The sequence below is a fragment of the Ovis aries genome, chromosome X (genome assembly GCF_016772045.2).
Source record: "Ovis aries strain OAR_USU_Benz2616 breed Rambouillet chromosome X, ARS-UI_Ramb_v3.0, whole genome shotgun sequence".
Classification (NCBI taxonomy): domain Eukaryota; kingdom Metazoa; phylum Chordata; class Mammalia; order Artiodactyla; family Bovidae; genus Ovis; species Ovis aries.
In genome coordinates, this window is record NC_056080.1 from 3,450,308 (window position 1) to 3,470,282 (window position 19,975).

Sequence of the window (19,975 nt, forward strand, 5' to 3'; positions counted from 1 at the left end):
TGGTAAAGAGTCCACTGGCCAGTGCAGGAGACGTGGGTTTGATCCTTAGCCTGGGGAGATCCCCTGGCATCCCTGGTGGCTCAGCTGGGAAAGAGTCTGCCTGCCATGCAGGAGACCTGGGTTCGATCCCTGGATTGGGAAGAGCCCCTGTGGAAGGGAAAGGACTACCCACTCCTGTACTGTGGTCTGGGGAGTGCCATGGACTGTGTAGTCCATGGGGTTGCAAAGAGTCGGACGAGACCGAGCGGCTTGCACTTTTTCTGGGAAGATCCTGCACGCCGCAGGGCAAACTGAGCTTGTGCAGCGCAGCTGCTGAGCCTGTGTTCTCGAGCGTGGGACTCACAGCTCCTGAGACCCATGTGCCCTAGAAGCGGGGCAGCCGCAACAAGGGAAGCTATCACAGTGAGAAGCCACGGCTAGAAGTAGTGCCCGCCCCTTGCCGCAACCAAAGAAAGGCTGCAGGCACCAGTGAAGACCCAGCACACCCAAAAAATAAAAAAAATCTAGATATCCCCTTCCCCCAAAACCTGTAGAGATAGTACAGAGGCGGCTTGCTTACCCCATATTTAATTAATGTCTTATTTTACCCTGGAACGTCTGTCAAACTAAGGAGCCAACACTGGTACCGTGCTGTTAGCTAAACACCAGATCTGTGTGGAATTTCCCAGGTTTCACCTAATCCTGCTTTTCTGTGCCCGGGGCCCCTGCAGCCCACCAGGCTGAATTCATCAGTCTGTCCCGTCTGCTCCATCTCCTCTCGTCTGTGACCTTATCTTCCGTGATTTTATTAATTGCTTCGTGATATTAGGTACAGAGGTCCCCTCCCCCGCTCTGCCCCAGTTGGAGTTTGAGTGATGTTGTCGTCTGGGATTCGTGTCTGGGCAAGGAAACCCAGAAAGGTCAGCTGAGTTTCTCAACTCTGTCAAGGCATCACCTACCCACAGGGTAAGGTTGACCTTCCAAAACGTGATGAAGGTAGGAAGTGGGTTTTTCCCACATTCAAGTCACACCCTGGCTCACATTTTCCCAGACCGTTCTTCGTAATCTAGGCACTTAAAAGTGCACAGAGGCAAGGAGGTGGGCTGTCCGGCTGGTCGTCTTGGATGGTAGAGCATTGACTTGGATTGTTTAGAATTTCTGTGTAAGGGGACTCCGTGCCGCTTCCGTCATTTCTTCACCGATTGTCAGTCTTTCCTTCGCAAACATAGGGATGAGTGGATGTGAAGCTGTGGATATTTAGCGTGTGAAGCTGAGCATGTCAATGGCTCAGTAGTGTTCGACTCACTGCGACCCCATGAAGTGTAGCCCACCAGGCTCCTCTGTCCATGAACTTCTCCAGGCAAGAACCCTGGAGTGGGATGGAGCACGGGTCTCCTGCATCTTGACTGCTGAGCCACCAGGGAACCCATCCTCGGTTGTAGAACCACGAGGAAAAGTCCCATCCGGGGTTTGTACCTGGGAGGAGGATTCTGTTCTTGAAAGATCAAGAACAGGAAATGTGACTCTGCTGTTTCCTTGGGCCTCTTCCTCTCTTGTGGGTCAGCTCTGCTCAGCACACTGACCCGGGGGAACTCAGCTTGCAAAAATGCCACCTTCCACCTCAGTGGACTGGCAGAGGTCACAGTGTTGCTCACGGTTCCTCATTGCGTTAATCTGCAACCCTCCTGGGCAGCAAGTTTCAGAGTGGCCTGGGGCTCACTCCTGCTCACAGTTCATCCCAATATTTTTCTATTTCTCCTTGTTGTTGTTAAGTCACTACTCATGTCTGACTCCTTGCGATCCAGTGGACTGCAGCACTCCAGGCTTCCCTGTCCATCACTGACTCCTGGACCTGCTCCAACTCATGTCCATCAAGTTGGTGATGCCATCCAACCATCTCATCCTCTGTCTTCCCCTTCTCCTCCTGCCTTCAGTCTTTCTCAGCATCAGTTCAGTTCAGGTCAGTCGCTCAGTCGTGTCTGACTCTTTGCGACCCCATGAATCGCAGCATGCCAAGCCTCCCTGTCCATCACCAACCCCCGGAGTTCACTCAAACTCATGTCCATCGAGTCATCAGTCTTTTCCAATGAGTCAGTTCTGTGCATCAGGTGGCCAAAGTATTGGAGTTCCAGCTCTAGCATTAGTCCTTCCAAAGAACACCCAGGAGTGATCTCCTTTAGGATGGACTGGTTTGATCTCCTATACAGTCACAAAAATAAAACCTGGAGCTGACTGTGGCTCAGATCTTGAGCTCCTTTTGGCAAAATTCAGGCTTAAATTAAGGAAAGTGGGGAAAACCACCAGGCCATTCAGCTATGACCTACATCAAAGCCCTTATGATTATAAAGTGGAGGTGATGAATAAATTCAAGGGAGTAGAATTTTTTTAATCAAGAGGCACAAATTTGAGGGAACAGACTCCTGACCTTTTTTCCACCGGTACCACACGGAGGGTAGATTTTGAAATGCTCATAGGCAAGGGGTCACCTTTTCACCTTGATCGATACTGTAAAACCTGAGCTTGTCCTCTTAACATTATGGCTGTGGGGCTTGCTATGAAATTGTCATATGCACACAGGTGATTATCATTTCAGCGTATCTTGAGAAGCCTTCTGTTTGGAATTCTATGAGTCCACGTTGTGAAGCACACAGAAGCACATGAAACCTTTTCAAGGACGTTTTAAGGACAGTGTGATTTTCTTTGTAAAGAAGGGATGAGAGGCATCTTATAGGAATAGAGGACTTCTGAAATAAATGTTAGCATCAATCCTCACCCGATAAGCCACTGGTTAAACACTACGCAACTTGTACAATGATCTCTGAATTTTCCATATATTTTACTATTGTCTGAATATTTTAACAATTTCGTTATTTACCTATGTGTCCATCTTTATCTGTATGCTTTCGTGCTAAGTTGCTTCATTCGTGTCTGACTCTGCGACCCCATGGACCGTAGCCCAGCAGGCTCCTCTGTCTAAGGGATTCTCCAGGCCGGCATACTGGAGTGGGTTGCCATTTCCTTCTCCAGGGGATCTTCCCAACCCAGGGATCAAAGCTGTGTTTCTAGGTCTCTTGCATTGGCAGGCGGGTTCTTTACGACTAGCACCACGTGGGAAGCCCCGTATCTGTATATGTGTATATAAATTTCTTTGTATGGATGTCTGCATGCATCTTTTATTAGCATCTATATATCTGTATCTTTATCTATATCAGTCTATATCATACCCATATCATATCAATGACTATATGAGGTCATGTTGTTCCCACCTGGGTTTATGTCTGAATTATGTCCATATTCATATCTCTACCTGTATCTTTATTTATATACATACTACGCATGTATTGGAGCTTCCCTACTGGCTCAGGTGGTAAAGCTTCTGCCATGCCGGAGACCTGCGTTCAATCCCTGGGTCAGGAAGATCCTCTACAGAAGGGAATGGCAACCCACTCCAGTATTCCTGCCTGGAGAATCCGATGGACAGAGGAGCCTGGCGGGCTATAGTCTTTGGTATCGAAAAGAATCAGATATGACTGAGTGACTAACACTTTGTGTTCTTTGTATATTTACATCTATGCCATTCTGAACTCTACATTTCCCAAAGTATTGCTGCAGAAGCCTCTTTAAGGTTATCACAAATGTCCCACAAATGTCCATGAGTGTTATTTTCTGTGATTAATTCTCTCAGGACGCTACACCCTAACCATTTATTTTCTTTTCTATTACGGGGCATTATAAGATATTGACTTTCGGTTATTATAAGCTACTGAATGCACTACAGCAAGTCCTCGTTTATTCTGTATATAGCAGTCTCTGCTAACCCAGGGACTTGAAACCTTCAACAGTAACATAGCTCAACAGTAAAATAATCCCTAAGACTTCAAGCGCAAGTTTAAAAACACACACACACACCAAAGATAAACAAGTTTACAAATCAAAACAGTGTATATACATCAATCTACAAAATGAAATAAGTAATGCCCCTCTAGTGAAGCATGTGGGATTTATATGTATGAATTTGAAAATAAGCTACAGGTGCAATATCCCTCCAAATATCCCTGCAGTATCCCTCCCTGCCTTGCAACATCCCTCTGAATGTCCCTGCAGTATCCCTCCCTGCCTCTCCCTCTTGGTAACCGTAAGTTTGTTTCCTGTGTCTGTGAGTCTGTATCTGTTTTGTATAGAAGTGCCTTTGTACTATTTTTCGAGGCTCAGCTTGTAAGTGATACTGTATGTTTGCCCTTGACTAAATTCACTCAGTGTGATCGTCTCTGGGTCCCACCGCGTTGCTGCAAATGACATTATTCCATCTTTGTTACAGCTGAGTAGTGTTCCTTTGTATGTACGGAGCATATCTTTATACCTTCACCTGTTGATGGACACTTAGGTAGGTGTGCTCCCTGTCTTCACCACTGTGAATATTGCTGCCGTGAACATCACGATGCCTGTATTGTTTCAAATTCGAGTTTTTGCCTTTTACAGATGTATGCCCAGGAGGTAGGCTTGATGGATCATATGGTAGCTCTAATTTTATTTCTTTTAAGGAACCCCTACTGTTCTTCTTGGGGGCTGCACCAGTTTCCATTCCCACCTGCCGTGGAGGAGGGTGCCTTTTCTCCACGCCTTCTTCATCATTAATTGTTTGTAGAGTTTTTGATGATGGCCATTCTGACCGGTGTGAGGTGCTAACCTCCTTGCAGTTTCCTTTTGCATCTCTTTTATAATTAGCGACGTTGAGCATCTTGTCAGCGTCTGTTGACCGTCTGTATGTCTTCTTTGGAGAAATGTCCATTTAGGTCTTCTGCCCGTGTTCGGATGGGGTTGTTTGTGATTTTCTGTCCTTGGGTTGCATGAGCTGTTTGTTTATTTTGGAAATTAAGCCCTTGTCCATCCTGACTCTTGGATGTATTTCTCTCTCATTCTGTAGGTTGTCTTTTCATTTCGTTTGTGATTTCCTCTGCTGTGAAAAAAGCTTTCAAGTTTGGTTAGGTCCAATTTGTTTATTTTTGCTCTTATCTGTTTGCCTTTGGAGACTGACCTAAGAAAACACTGCTAGAATTTATGTTAGAGAATGTTGTGCCTGGGTTTTCTCCTGGGAGTTTTACAGTGTCATGTATTATAATAAAGTCTTTCAGCCATTTTGAGTTTATTTTTATATGTGGTATGAAAGACTGTTTTAACTTCATTGATTTATGTGCAATGTCTTTATTTTTTGGCTGGTAGAGGGTTTATGTAGTCTTGTACCTATAAATTATTTTCAAATTCATACATATAAATCCCACATGCTTTACCACAGGGGCATTACTTATTTTGTTTTGTAGATTGATGTATATGCTGTTTTGATTTGTAAACTTGTTTATCTTTTGTGTGTGTGTTTTTTTAAACTTATGTGCTTGAAGTCTTAGGGATTATTTTACTGTTGAAGTTTTCAAGTACTTGCAAGAAAAAAAAAAAAGAAAGAAAGAAAATGGAATAATGAATCCCAACTACCCCATCTCTCAACCTTGACAATTATGAATGCCTGATCTAAATGTTCCTATGTAACGCCACACCCCTTCTCTCACCAAATCTCATTATGGGGATGTATGATTCACGTCCTGACATGTCAGTCACCTACTTTAAAATGAAAAAGAACTATTTTTTTCCCCATATGTAACAGTTGTATCTTTACTCCCTCTAAAAATTATCAACAGCTTCTCAGTATCACCAACAATGAAGTCACGAAACTCAGAGGATTTTTAGTTTGTTTTTTTTTTTACTAGTTTGCTCAGATACGACTGAAGCGACTTAGCAGCAGCAGCAGCTTACCCAAGGTCTGTGAGTTGCAGTCGGTTGATATATCTTTTGAGTTCTGTGTGCCTCTGACCCTCTGCGTTTTTTTTTTTTTCTTGCGAATTCTTATTGAAGGAACCGCTGTTTTTATCCAATGTGAAAGTAGGTTATAGACTCAGCAAAAAGCAGTACTCAAAGTTATTTTTAAAAGAACCAGAGTGTTTCCTGTGATACTCAGTCTTAGCTTACCAGCTCCTTAGGGAGGAAGCCTGCCTCACCCGAGCCATTGTTCTCCTTAGAAGGAAAGCTTTGTGAGTGTGGACCTGTGTGACTGGGTCCCTTCTGGGATCACTGGTACCCATTTTATCTGGGTACCCATAGGAGAGGCAGAGATGGAGAGACTTGGATGGTAAACTTTGCCCCATCATTACAAAGGCATCTACACACACACACACACACACACTCCTGCATTTTTATCCCCCTTTGCTAGCTCAGGTGCTGTGCTTAGTTGCTCAGTGCTTGTGCTTAGTTGCTTAGTCTGACTCTTTGTGACCCCATGAACTGCAGCCCGCCAGGCTTCCTCGGTCCATGGGATTCTCCAGGCAAGAATCCTGGAGTGGGTAGCTAGTGCCTTCTCCAGGGGATCTTCCCAACCCGGGGATCGAACCCAGGTCTCCTGCATTGCAGGTGGATTCTTTACCAGGTGAGCCACCAGGGAAGCCCAAGAATCCTGGAGTGGGTAGCCTATCCCTTCTCCAGGGGATCTTCCCGACCCAGGAATCGAACCGGGGTCTCCTGCATCGCAGGCAGATTCCTTACTAGGTGAGCCACCAGGGAACCCCTGGTAGCTCATACTTAACCCAATTTTATCAGTTTTTTTATTTTTTAAGAAGAAATGTGTTGATTGATTTTTGGCTGTGCTGCTGGGTCTTCTTTGCTACCCGAGGGCTTTTTCCCGTTTGCAGCAATGGATTTGGGGAGGGTGGGTGGAGTTTACTCTCTAGGTGCAGAACACAGGCTCTCGGGCAAGTGCGCTTCAGTAGTTGGGGCTCCCGGTTCCAAACCTAGTGAGTGTAGGGTCAGTAGGCTTAGTTGCCTGTGGGGTCTTAGTTCCCGGGCCAGCGATGAAACCCACGTCCCCTGCATTGGCAGGTGGATGCTTACCCACTGGACCAACAGAGAAGGCCAAATGTTGTCAGTTTGGTTAATAGTCCGTGCTGTGTATCCTATTTACAAAAATAAAGACGAAACACTAGCAACCTAAGCTACCCAATTATAGGGCTTCCCTGCTGGCTCAGCTGGTAAAGAATCCACCTGCAAGGTGGGGGACCTGGGTTGGATCCCTGGGTTGGGAAGATCCCCTGGAGAAGGAAAAGGCTACCAACTCCAGTATTCTGGCCTGGAGAATTCCATGGACTGTATAGTCCAAGGGGTCGCAAGGAGTCAGACACGACTGAGAGGCTTTCACCTTCATCATTCTTATGGGGCCCTTGGTTAAGACAGTTTAGGGTCAGGCAGCTAACCGAGGGGCTTTCTCATCACTGTTGGTCTGTCTCAGCCTTTCGTCCCACGATGGGTTTCCTGAGACATGACTGATACATTATAAGTGGAAGGTAACTTCCCTGGTGGCTCAGATGGTAAAGCATCTGCCTGCGATGTGGGAGACCCAGGGGTCAGGAAGATCCCCTGGAGAAGGAAATGGCAACCCACTCCATGACACTTGCCTGGAAAAATCCCATGGACGGAGGAGCCTGGTAGGCCATACAGTCCATGGGGTGGCAAAGTGGAAAGTGTCCAGTCTGGTGATTTGATACCTTTATATATTATAGAATAACTGCCACTGTGGTATTAGCCACCAGCCCCGTTACACCCTGCAATTACTGTTATTTGTGGTGAGCACCTTGAAGGTCTATTCTCAACAGTGTCCAAGTGGAGGAGACAGTCTAATGAGCCCCCTGCATATGAACCTCCACGCTGCAAAGAAGTGGATGTGTTATAAACCCATGACAGAGCAGGACTGCTTGTGTTAGCTGGGCCCCTGGGCTCACTCTGATGGCCTTTGGAACAAATCGGACTTAAGAACGTGGTCTCCGGACAGAACCAGTTCATGGGTAGGGGACTCACTGTGTTGTCAGACCTTATCTCCTAACTGGAAGTTGTGACGCTTTGGTTGCCATCTCCCCATTTCCTCCATCCCCCAGCCCCTGACAACCACCGCTGTACTGTCCGATTCTAAGTTTATTTCGTCCTTCAGCACAATGGCATAGACCCTTTCAGTCAGTGGGTCCCTATTTGAGAAAAATAATACCTCTTGGGTTTCTAACTTATAGAGTAAAAGAAGAGGAATGACGTGATTATCATTAATGTTGTCAAATAAAAGCGAATTTCATTGTCTTGGCAGAGTGGTAAAGAATCCACCTGCTAATACAAGAGACCAGGGTTCTACCCCTGAGTGGGAAAGATCCCCTGGAGAAGGAAATGGCAACCCACTCCAGTATCCTTGCCTGCTGCTGCTGCTGCTAAGTCGCTTCAGTCATGTCTGACTCTGAGCAACCTCGTAGATGGAAGCCCACCAGGCTCCCCGGTCCCTGGGATTCTCCAGGCAAGAACACTGGAGTGGGTTGCCATTTCCTTCTCCAATGCATGAAAGTGAAAAGTGAAAGGGAAGTCGCTCAGTCGTGTCTGACTCTTAGTGACCCATGGACTGCAGCCTTCCAGGCTCCTCCATCCATGGGATTTTCCAGGCAAGAGTACTGGAGTGGGGTGCCATTGCCTTCTCTGATCCTTGCCTGGAGAATCCCTATGGACAGAGGAGCCTGGCAGGCTACAGTCCTTGGGGTCTCAAAGAGTCAGATGCTACCGAGTTCATGCACTTGGGATTCTGTTAGCCTAGTATGCGTGCCAGGCATGATCATAAAAACTTGGGGACCTGTTTGCCATGAGAGGTAGTAATTGTATTATTTTGGAAGCTCTGTTTTATACAAACCAGGCTTTTTTGAGTTATGTCGGTTCTAATGCGAAGGAGGATGGTGTTGCAGATACACATTATTGTCTTCTGGACCGCAAAGGAAGATGGAATTGATTTGTATAAGGGAGCACTTCAGAGCAAATAAAAAGGGGAAACAGGAACAGCAAAATCTCCGTGACTATGTTTCAGAACAAAGTGCTGAGCAAAATGCAGCCAGCTTATCTACAACTGGGCAGAATCGCATTGCAGTTGGAACACTCGGTAGATGAGGGTCGAGACAGTGTTGGAACATTTGATGCCTGGAATACGATTTGCACTTCTATAGATGAGCATGAATGGGGGAGAGCCGCCCGTTGTTGAGAAGTTATTGGCATCCGTGGAAACCATAGAGACGTTCTTTGCAGAGTTTCTGACGCCTTGAAAATGGTGTTGCCTTCTGTGCAGTGTTGCATTGATGGCTTAAATTTAGATTCTTCCGCAAAATAAGAAGTGTTAATATTCTGTGAGTGATCACAAGATGGATTTGTGTGGGGAAAGGGTGTTTTTGAGACATGCTGTTGTTAACCTCAGAGGTTCAGATTGAAAATCGTTGACCCCAAAGAAGGCAGTGTAACATCTGTGATAAGTGACTGCATTATAACTTACTTTCTGTTATCATTTTTAATTTCTATAAGACATGGGCACCTTCTCCCTTTTTTTTATGATCAAAGGATTATGCAGCAACAGTGATTTTCATTCAGGTGGTAATAAAATAGCAGTACCTTGCCATGCTTCATTTAAACTGCTGATACCAACCGCATAATGGTCCCTAACAACCTAGATGAGACACTCTAACTAATACTTAACAGTTTATCTCCGTAAAATTGGATCATGACACTTGCTGTTTGTTTTTTTTTTCTTCTACAAACATTTCTTTGGTTTGTATGTTTGCTACAATGGATAAGGATTTCATCGTATTCCGTTTGTAGTTTGTAAACAGGAATACTTTACTTTTCCTTGTGTGTGTTTTTAAGACTCTCCCTTATGTGGCTGAGGTGTTGATGCCGTGGCAACAATGTATAAACTACTGACTAGAGCAGATTTAAAATGAGTGTCTGAACCGCAAGGAAAGAGGTGAAGAATCTGGGCTCCGGGAAAATAGAGGCAAGGAAAAAAGTCAGTTCATTACTCAGGGATGGCAAAGAGCTTTCTTTCTTTCTTTGTAGATTATTCTGTTTTACTATGCTTTGTGAGGTGTTGGTCATCTCCAGCAATTCCTTTATCATCAGTTTCGTGTTTTTTTAATATTGTTTATTTTTGGATCATCATATCGTTTATTTTCTATTATTAGTTCTGGGTGTGCTGGGTCTTCCTTGCTGGACCAGCTTTCTCTAGTTGTGGTTCACGGACGTCTTATTCTGGTGGCTTGTCTCATGGTGACTCCTGGGCTCCAGGCGGACTCCCGGACACAGTACTTGTGGTTCAGGGGCTTAGCTGTCTCGTGGCCTGTCAGATGGCGATCGGGCTTAGCTGTCCCGTGACAAGTCAGATCTTCCCTGGCCAAGAATCGAACCAGTGTCCCTTGCATTGGCAGGCTGATCCTTCACCACTGAACCGCCAGGGCCATTCCTGGGAAAGAGCTTTGGATGCTCGCATGCAAATTGTTCCCAGGGCCCATCTGGTTACCATTCTCCTTACATTTCTGGGGGGGGGCGGTCCTGGGTGCATGTGGCTTCTGCAGAAAACACACCGTCTGGCTTCATGCAAATGTACAGAAAGTAGTTTTTTGTATAAAGGAAAAGCACAATAAAACACCTGGTTGAAAGCGACCATCCAGCCCATGGTTAGGATGTTCTTGTTTCGGGATTCCAAATGTGTGTCTGACACACACACACACACACACACACACACACACACACACACATACACATACACACACACACACACATACACACACACACACACACACACACACACACACACACACACACACACACACACACCCCTGGAGCAATTTTCTTCTATTTCTTTCTAGGATTAACACTTAGACACTTAAAGAAAAAAAGTCCAAAGCCCGACCATCTCATTTTGTAGATAAACCCGGCCCGGTGAGTCGAATTGCCCTTCTCCAACCCTGAGGACCTCCGAAGGTGACCTTGTTTGAAAGTGCGGGCTTTGCAGATGTCGGGAAAGATGAGGTCATTGGAGCGGGCTGTGATCTAACATCCCCTTTAAGAGGGGCAAACGCCACTTGCAGACAGACAAGGCAGGGCCAGAACAGACAACACACGAGGAGAAGATGGCGATGGGAGTGCCTGGCAACAGCTCCGAGCCCACCCTAGCCAAGAGCCCTCTGATTCTAGAACACAGCAGGGAACACCCTCCCAGGGAGTCTTCAAAAGGCAGGGAGGACACCTTGACTTTAGGACTTCTGGCTTCCAGAAGCAATGGTCCCTACTTTTTCTTTTTAATTAATTTTCTTTTTTTTTTTTTTGCTCACCGAACATTTTTAATTGGAGTATGGAGAAGGCAATGGCAACCCACTCCAGTATTCTTGCCTGGAGAATCCCAAGGACGGAGGAGCTTGGTGGGCTACAGTCCACTGGTCGCAAAGAGTCGGACACGACTGAGCGACTTCACTTTCACTTTGCTTTCCAATGGGCTGTTAGTGTCTGCTGTGCAACCCTGTGAATCAGACAGATGTCTACAGACATCCCCTTCCTTGTTTCATTTTTATTTTTGGCTGTGCTGGGTTTTTATTGCTGCACCTGGGCTTTTTCTAGCTGCAGAAAGAGGCGGGTCTACTCACCAGTAGACTTCTCACTGCAGTGGCTTTCTCTGGTTGCGAGGCTCCGGGGAGTGCATGGGCTGAGTAGCTCTGATGCCACGTGGGATCTTCCTGGACCCGGGATCAAACCCGTGTCCTCTGCACAGGCAGGCGGATTCTTATCCACTGCATCTCCAGGGAAGCCCTCATGAAGACTGCTAGGATGGCGCTCTACCCTAAAACAGCATCACCCGTCCCGGGGCGAGGATGGGCCCCCTCCACTTTTTAATCACAGTGCTTACAAGGAAGGCAGCCTCCTGCCCCCTCGACTGTGAAATGAGTGGGTTGGACCCATCCCCAGGTCCTCTCCAGCTCTTAATTCTGCCTGATTCGAGAGCCGTGATCATTGTAATTAAGACTCTCCATGTGAATAGGGCTCGTTGGACACCGTGATTATCGAGACCACACGCTGCAGGGATTTTACTCAGTGTCTCGGCGATCGCGTGAGACATCACAGACAGATTGGGAAAAGGGCAGGGCTGGGGAGGGGCGCGGTTTGCGATTTGAAATGTGTCCCTGAAATCGAATGCAGGGGGATGGACCTCTTAAGTGACAGGCAGCCCGTCCCAACCCTGGATCCTTAAAGCTCAGGGTGGCCTTTATGTCAGAAAATCGAAACTGCCCTGAAATTAACCCTGGACAGAGAGGTGTTAGTTGCTTAGTCATGTCTGACTCTTTGCGACCCCGTGGACTGTAGCCCGCCAGGCTCCTCTGTCCATGGGATGCTCCAGGCAAGAATAGTGGAGTGGGTTGCCATGCCCTTCTCCAGGGGATCTTTGTGATCCAGGGATCCAACCTGGGTCTCCTGCATTGCAGGCAGACTCTTTGCCATCTGAGCCACCTGGGAAGCCCCGAGGATGTAGGGTTTGCCCTATCTCATCTTCAGCTCTCTCTCCAGCATCCGACACTAAGCAAACAGAAGATGCCACGTTGGTCTGCCCCAGTGTATTTTTCCACTTGCAGCTCATGGATTGTAAACAGTTGAGCAAATAACAGACCTTTTGTCTTATGCGTGTTTGCATGAGGGGACACGCTGTCCAGCCCTTCACGCCTTCTCTGCTCCCCGAGGACAGTATTTCTTGACCTTGACCAACTGGATGGATGGGAACGTGGAAAACAATCTCCCAGTCGCTGTGAGTGTCAGAACCTTTAGAAGCACAGACATGTGTTGTAACACGCTGGGCAGTCCTGGGCGAGCGTCGGACTTGCCGTGGGGGTTGCTAGATAAGCGGGAGACACCGTCTTGGTCCTGGGGTCTTGTGGTCCGTTGGAGGACTGCGATGCTGACATACGTGCAGGTGATGTCGTTCCTGGAATCAGGGTGATGTTGTGTTTACGGCCCTAGGGGAGAACGGCAAGGAGGGGGGATGCTTCTTTAGACCAAGTTCACCAGACACCTTCCTAAAGGACTGACGCCTGCCCGCTGGGAGGGTCTTGAACAGATCGTGAAGGATGGGAGCACTGGGGATCAGAGAAGTGTGCAGTTCAGAGCAGCTGCCGAAGAGACCTTACTGATGGCCCCTGAAAGACTTGGCGGGCATCCCTGGTGGCTCAGATGGTAAAGAATCTGCCTGCAATGCAGGGGACCCAGGTTGCCTTCCAAAGGGGGTGTTCACTGGCTATGTGTTGAAGAAAGCAGCAATTGTCAGGCACCCTGTACATATTCACTGGGAGAATGGAGAAATCAAACGTTGCCTGTTAACAAGTGTTAACCGAGGTGTCACTGTTGGACTTGTAGGTGAGGCAGAGAGGCTGGAGAAACCACCTCTGTCATCGAGTCAGTTTATGGTTGGAGAAGCTGGCCACATGAGGCAAGGTGGGTCTTCTTTGATGGTTCAGCTTGTTTATAGACCAACACGATTTACTAAAATACAGGGCTTCCCTGGTGGCTCAGATGGTAAAGAATCCACCTGCAATGCGGGAGACCTAGCTTCAGTCCCTGGGTCTGGAAGATCCCCTGGAGAAGGGAATGGCAACCCACTCCGGTATTCTTGCCTGGAGAATCCCATGGACAGAAGAGCCTGGTGGGCTACAGTCCAAGGGGTCGCAAAGAGTCGGACACGACTGAGCGACTAACACACCCAGTTAGGAGCTTTGTGCCCGAAAGCAGGGGCAGAGAGCTACGTGTATATTTTCGCTATTTCACATACAGGCATCCTTTGTCCCTCACAGGAGGCTACGGCTCTGTTCCTCTCACACCCTCACCTCTCCGATGGGCACTACTGACCACCCTCTTTGATTCTCATCGCTATCTACCACTGTGGCCAGGCCGCCTCTGATACTTCCCAGGTGGTGAATTGCAATAGCTGATTTTTCGCGTTCCAGTTTTCTCCTCCTCGAAGAGGCTTATATGAGAGTCCCTGCTTGTAGAGATGGTTGCAAAATAGGTCGCGGAATCAGTGAAAGCTCATTGAAATAGAGGCAGATAGTAAGTACCTATGAGGGAGGTTTTTCGTATTATTTGACTTTCTGCTGCTCCTTCTCAGCCTAAAAGAGCTCACAAAGAAGGGCTGCGTATGAATGATGCTTAACAGGAACCCCACATGCCTTTCCGTGACCTATTTGGCTTTGCGGAAGGAGCTTCCCGCCTGCCTATCACGTAGGGTTACAAGCTTCCTCACGTAGGGTTCTCCGAGGACATCGCTGCTGGTATACCAGCTGTCTTTAGCTTTCCTGGTCCAACCAAGCAAAGTTAGCACATGGCCCCTCTCCCTGCCTTCCTCCCACCGTAAACTGGGCTGCACACCGTTGCTTTCTTCTTAAAAAATATCAATTGATCTGTCTATTTTTGGCTGTGCTGGGTCTTTGTTGCTTCACAGACTTTGTCTGGTTGCGGTGCGTGGGCTTCCCACTGTGTTGGGTTCTCTTGTGGACCGCAGGCTTCATAATGGCTGTGCCGCACGGGCTTGGTTGCTCTGTGACATGTGGAATCGTCCCTGACCAAGCATCGCACCCATGTCCCGTCATTGGCAGGCGGATTGTTCATGGCTGGAACACCAGGGAACCCTGCCTGCTGTTTTCATATTTCATCTCCTGCTTGCTTCCGTTTCCGTGCTCGCCCAAACTCAAAGGCATTTTCGCGCTTTGGCTACATGTGTGGGTTGAAACGTTTTTCTGCCTTGCCCTCACAAGGGGGTGTTGATTGGCTATGTGTTGAAGAAATGAGCAATTGTCAGGCACCCTGTACGTATTCACTGAGAGAATGAGGACATCAAATGTTGCCTGTTAACAAGCCTTAACAACCGAGGCGTCACTGTTGGACTTGTAGGTGAGTCAGGCTGGAGAAACCACCCCTGTCATTGAATCAGTTTATGGTTGGAGAAGCTGGCCACATGAGGCAAGGTGGGTCTCCTTTGATGGTTCAGCTTGTTCATAGACCAGCACGATTTACTAAAATATATGAACTTCCCTGGTGGCTCAGATGGTAAAGCATCCACCTGCAATGTGGGAAACCTAGGTTCAATCCCTGGGTCTGGATGATTTCGCTGGAGAAGGGAATGGCAACCCACTCCAGTATTCTGGCCTGTAGAAGTCCCTGGGCCGAAGAGCCTGGCGGGCTACAGTCCACGGGGTCAAAAGAATCAGGCATGACTGAGTAACTATCACGTTCGTACATTCATGGATCATTCAACATCCTTCTGTGATTTATTTCTAAATGTCTACTTTGAAGATCTCTGCCAGTATTCATGTCCCTTGAATTTTTAGTTTCTTTTTTTCTGTATTATTTTAAAGACACTGTCATAGAAAAGCTTTATCAAATTTCCCATTCTAGGCCACACCTAGAAAAATTTGGAGGGATACAGTTTAGGAACGTTAAGGATTTTGGACTTTAATCCTTTTAAGTCTTACGTGAAAGCTGTAAATGTACATTTATAGCTGTTTCTTTGCGCCATTTGCTGGATAACGACTCTAGTACTTTTTAATTTTGTTGTAAAGGTTTGGTTCAAAATTAGCAAAGTGAATACGAAATGAATTTCTTGAGAATCATCAGAATTCTGGGATGTTTTCGGCAGAGTAGACCTGTGTACAATTGGTTATCTGTATTTTCAGTTACTCTTTAAATGCTAAGGAAAATTTCTCTCTGTTTCTCCTCGCTGGATTTCCCTAATGCTAAAAATGAAACAATTCGAGCATTGCTTAAAGTTGGGAGCGAATCCAAGACAGAAACACATGTTTTATTAAATATGCGAATTTTCAAAACTGAATGTGGTTTGGAAGATTGTGACAGAAAAGAGATAAAGTCTGGGTTGGATACATTAGGGTGCAAATTAAGATGATTTATGTTAATTGGGACATTTATCTGCACATTAGACATGTCTGGGACACCCTGCTAAAACCTTGCAATAAGTAGTATTCTCATCTGAGCATGCATTTTACTCAATTTTTTAGCTACTCATGAAAGTCTATCAAAATTCAGCTTCTCCCATTTTTCATTTAGAAATTCAGCAAGTCACTGAGACTCAAAAGACAGTTAAATGATGAATGATACTATATATTTTTTAATTTAAAAATATCTCTGAAATATCTTGTGGTTTTAAAGACAATTTTATATTTTCCTCTTTCTGTGGATGTGTGTGCCAGATGACAATAAATGATGACGGACGCTAGATTGTTCTTTTCTTCTGAACTTTTTTATTTTCTGTTGGGGTATAGCCAGTTAACACTGTTGTGATGGTTTCAGGTGAACAGCAAGGGCACTCAGCCGTACACATACATGTATCCACTATCCCCGCAAACTCCCCTCTCATCCAGGCTGCCATGTAACATTGAGCAGAGTTCTCTGTGCTGTCCAGGAGGTCCTTGTTGGTTCTCCATGTTAAAAACAGCCGTGTGTCCATGTCCATCCCAAACTTCCTAACTATTCCTTCCCCCATCCTTCCCCCGGTGACCATCAGGTTATTACAGAGTATTGAGCAGAGTTCCCTGTGCTGGACAGCAGGTCCTTGCTGGTTCTCCATGTTAAACACAGCAGTGTGTCCATGTCCATCCCAAGCTCCCTGACTGTCCCTTCCCCCATCGTTCCCCCTGGGAACCATGAGGTTATTACAGAGTATTGAGCAGAGTTCCCTGTGCTGTCCAGCAGGTCCTTGTTGGTTCTCCATGTTAAATACAGCAGCGTGTCCATGCCCATCCCAAACTTCCTAATTATCCCTTCCCCCATCCTTTCCCCTGGGAACCATGAGGTTATTACAGAGTATTGAGCAGAGTTCCCTGTGCTGTTCAGCAGGTCCTTGCTGGTTCTCCATGTTAAACACAGCAGTGGGTCCATGTCCATCCCAAACTCCCTGACTGTCCCTTCCCCGCTCAGCAACCATAACAAGTCTAAAAAGAAATGATACACATGAAGTTAGCAAACAGAAAGAGACTCACAGACTTAGTAAACAAACTTACGGAAACTAGAGTTTTTTTTTTTTTAACAAATCTCTCTGAAATATTTTAGGTTTAAAATGTACACTTGTATTTTCCCATTTTGTCTATGTGTGTGCTGGACTACGTGCAGACATTGGTCACGAGTGACGTGGAAACCTCAGGCCCCCTCAGCTGTAATCCTGGCTCCAACTTCTTGAGAGCTTCTGGTGGCTCAGTTGGTAAAGAATTCACCTGTAATGCAGGAAACTTGGGTTCGATCCCTGGGTGGGGAAGATCCCCCAGAGAAGGGAATGAGAACCCACTCCTGTATTCTTGCCTGGGGAATCCCATGGACAGAGGAGCCTGACGGGCTGCAGTCCATGGGGTCGCAAAGAGTGGGACACTGCTGAGTGACTCTGACCTCACTTACTTTACCTTATTTATTTGGCCACAGTCAGTCTTGCTTGCGGTCCGTGGGCGATGCAGTCTTGGCTGTGGCGTTGGAGCTCTTAGTTGCAGCCTGTGGCGTGTTTACTCATTGAATGTGGGATTTAGTTTCCTGACCAGAGATGGAACCGGGGCCCCTGCGTTTAGAATGCAGAGTCTTAGCCATTGGACCACCAGGAAAGTCCCTGATACTTCTTTTCTACTATCCTCAAATCTTATGCAAAGTCTGTGTCCAATAACTTAGGATTTCTAGGCAGTGCCTACTGCACAGCATTTGTCGGTGCTGTTTAGTTGATGTCCTGTCTTTGCGACTCTGTGGACTGTAGCCCACCAGGCTCCTCTGTCCATGGGATTCTCCAGGCAAGAGTACGGGAGTGGGTGGCCATTCCCTCCTCCAGGGGGGTCTTCCTGACCCTGGGAGTGAACCCACATCTCCTGCATTGGTAGGTGGATTCTTTACCACTCAGCCACCAGAGAAACTCACAGTACTTAGCTACCAGGAAATAAAATCATATTCGTACCCTATTGAAAAGTCCTAGCTTCATCAACGGCATCTTTTACGAAAGTACTTATGTCCCTGTTAACCTTATGTTCTAGGTGTCTGCCGGACCTGCTGCCCGGGGCCATTTGGAATGGCTGTGAACATCTCTACGAAACCCCAGGTCTTCGGTCATAAAGATGAAATTATTTGGAGAAGCTTCCTTGAATCGTTGTCATAGAGTGGAGTAGACCGTTCTTAGCTTCTGCATCGACTGTTCTGCCAGAGGTCTGTATGCTTTGACTCATGTGTTTGCTGTGTCCTGAAGTGCCAGCAACGTGACATAAGATGTTCATGCTAGTATTTGCTAACATCTCAGTAACTCATCAATACTGGTGTGACTTGAGAATTTAATATCAGTCACCCCAAGGGATTTTTTTTTTAATCTGCACTGGTCCTTCATTGTGGAATGCAAGCTTAGTAATTGTGGTACACAGGCTTACAATTCTGGTACATGGGCTTAGCTGCCTCGAGCATGTGGCATCCAAGTTCCCCAACCAGGGATTGAACCCACATCCCCAGCACTGGCAGGTGGATTCGTACCACTGGACCACCAAGGAACTTCAGATTTTAAAAGAAACTTTCACGGATGAGTCAATAACCTAATAATTATAGTGTAACCTTTTTACAGATGGTATCTATATGGTAGCATATAATTTTATGCCCTATATAGTGAAACTGCATAATAAAATGTAATTTCCTATTAATTTTCAATTAATAAGCAATGTGTTGTCATATTTATCTGTTTTTAGGACATCTGTAATATGTCCTCCAGCACAAATGTAATAGACACATCAATTTTTTCGCCCCCAATAAGTGGTTTATTGTTTTGGTGGTTCTTTCCTGACACCCACACATATGGTTGACTTTTACACCTTGTGAAATGGACAGTGAGCTGTGGGTGTGAACCAAGGCAGGACCTCTGATCAAGTGAAATAGAAACAGAGCCAGTTTGTAAGCTGTGGTATGCAATCCCGCTATGTTATAATCGCTCCTAGTCCATCAGATCAGATCAGATCAGATCAGTCGCTTAGTCGTGTCCGACTCTTTGCGACCCCATGAATCGCTGCACGCCAGGCCTCCCTGTCCATCACCAACTCCCGGAGCTCACTCAGACTCACGTCCATCGAGTCAGTGATGCCATCCAGCCATCTCATCCTGGGTCGTCCCCTTCTCCTCCTGCCCCCAATCCCTCCCAGAGTCTTTTCCAATGAGTCAGCTCTTCGCGTGAGGTGGCCAAAGTACCCGAGTTTCCGGTTTAGCATCATTCCTTCCAAAGAACACCCAGGACCGATCTCCTTTAGAATGGACTGGTTGGATCTCCTTGCAGTCCAAGGGACTCTCAAGAGTTTTCTCCAACACCACAGTTCAAAAGCATCAATTCTTTGCCACTCAGCTTTCTTCACAGTCCAACTCTCACATCCATACATGACCACTGGAAAAAGCATAGCCTTGACTAGACGGACCTTTGTTGGCAAAGTAATGTCTCTGCTTTTGAATATGCTATCTAGGTTGGTCATAACTTTCCTTCCAAGGAGTAAGGGTCTTTTAATTTCATGGCTGCAGTTGGATGCTTGCTATTACTGTCCGCATCACTGGGACATTGAGGCTCTTTGGTCCTGATACAAAGTAACCTTTGATGGAAGCCTGTCAGGCAAAGATTCTCACAGGCTGGGGACTAAGAGTGCGACAAAGAGAAGATATTAATTGCTCCACCTGATACAATCTGTCTTGATAGTCTGACTGCCCACTTTGAGCCTTACACCGCCATTAACAGCTCTGTGATCTTGAGTGAGTTGCCTAATATCGCCTTCATTTGTGGGTTTTTTTTTTTTTCAATTAAAGGAGATAATGCTGCCTTTTGTGCTCATTGAGAGGATGAAAAGAGTCCGAATGGGAATTCCCTGGTGGTCCAGTGCTTAGGACTTGGTGCTTTCATCACTGGGACCCTGGGTTCCATCCTTGGTCAGGGAAGTAAGATCTGAAAAGCCAAAAATGAAAAAGAGTCCATGCGTAAAGCAGTATGTTTAAGGTTGACCCGCCATATATATGGGCTTCCTAGGTGACTCAGTGGTAAAGAATTCTCTTGCCAGTGCAGGAGGTGCAGGAGACTCAGGTT

General features: G+C 46.5%; 1 protein-coding gene across 3 annotated transcripts in view; it reads left to right on the plus strand.

The window, feature by feature from the left end:
- LOC101117049 (neuroligin 4 X-linked) overlaps positions 1-19,975 on the plus strand; it is a 400,179-nt gene that overhangs the window by 20,650 nt on the left and 359,554 nt on the right. For 2 of the 3 annotated variants that reach the window (XM_060407560.1, XM_060407562.1), the window contains exon 2: positions 17,916-18,084. The gene's annotated coding sequence lies outside the window, so the exon portion shown is untranslated. Of the gene's footprint in view, positions 1-17,915; positions 19,889-19,975 lie in introns of all 3 variants that reach the window. The other variant, XM_060407561.1, reaches the window with a different exon arrangement.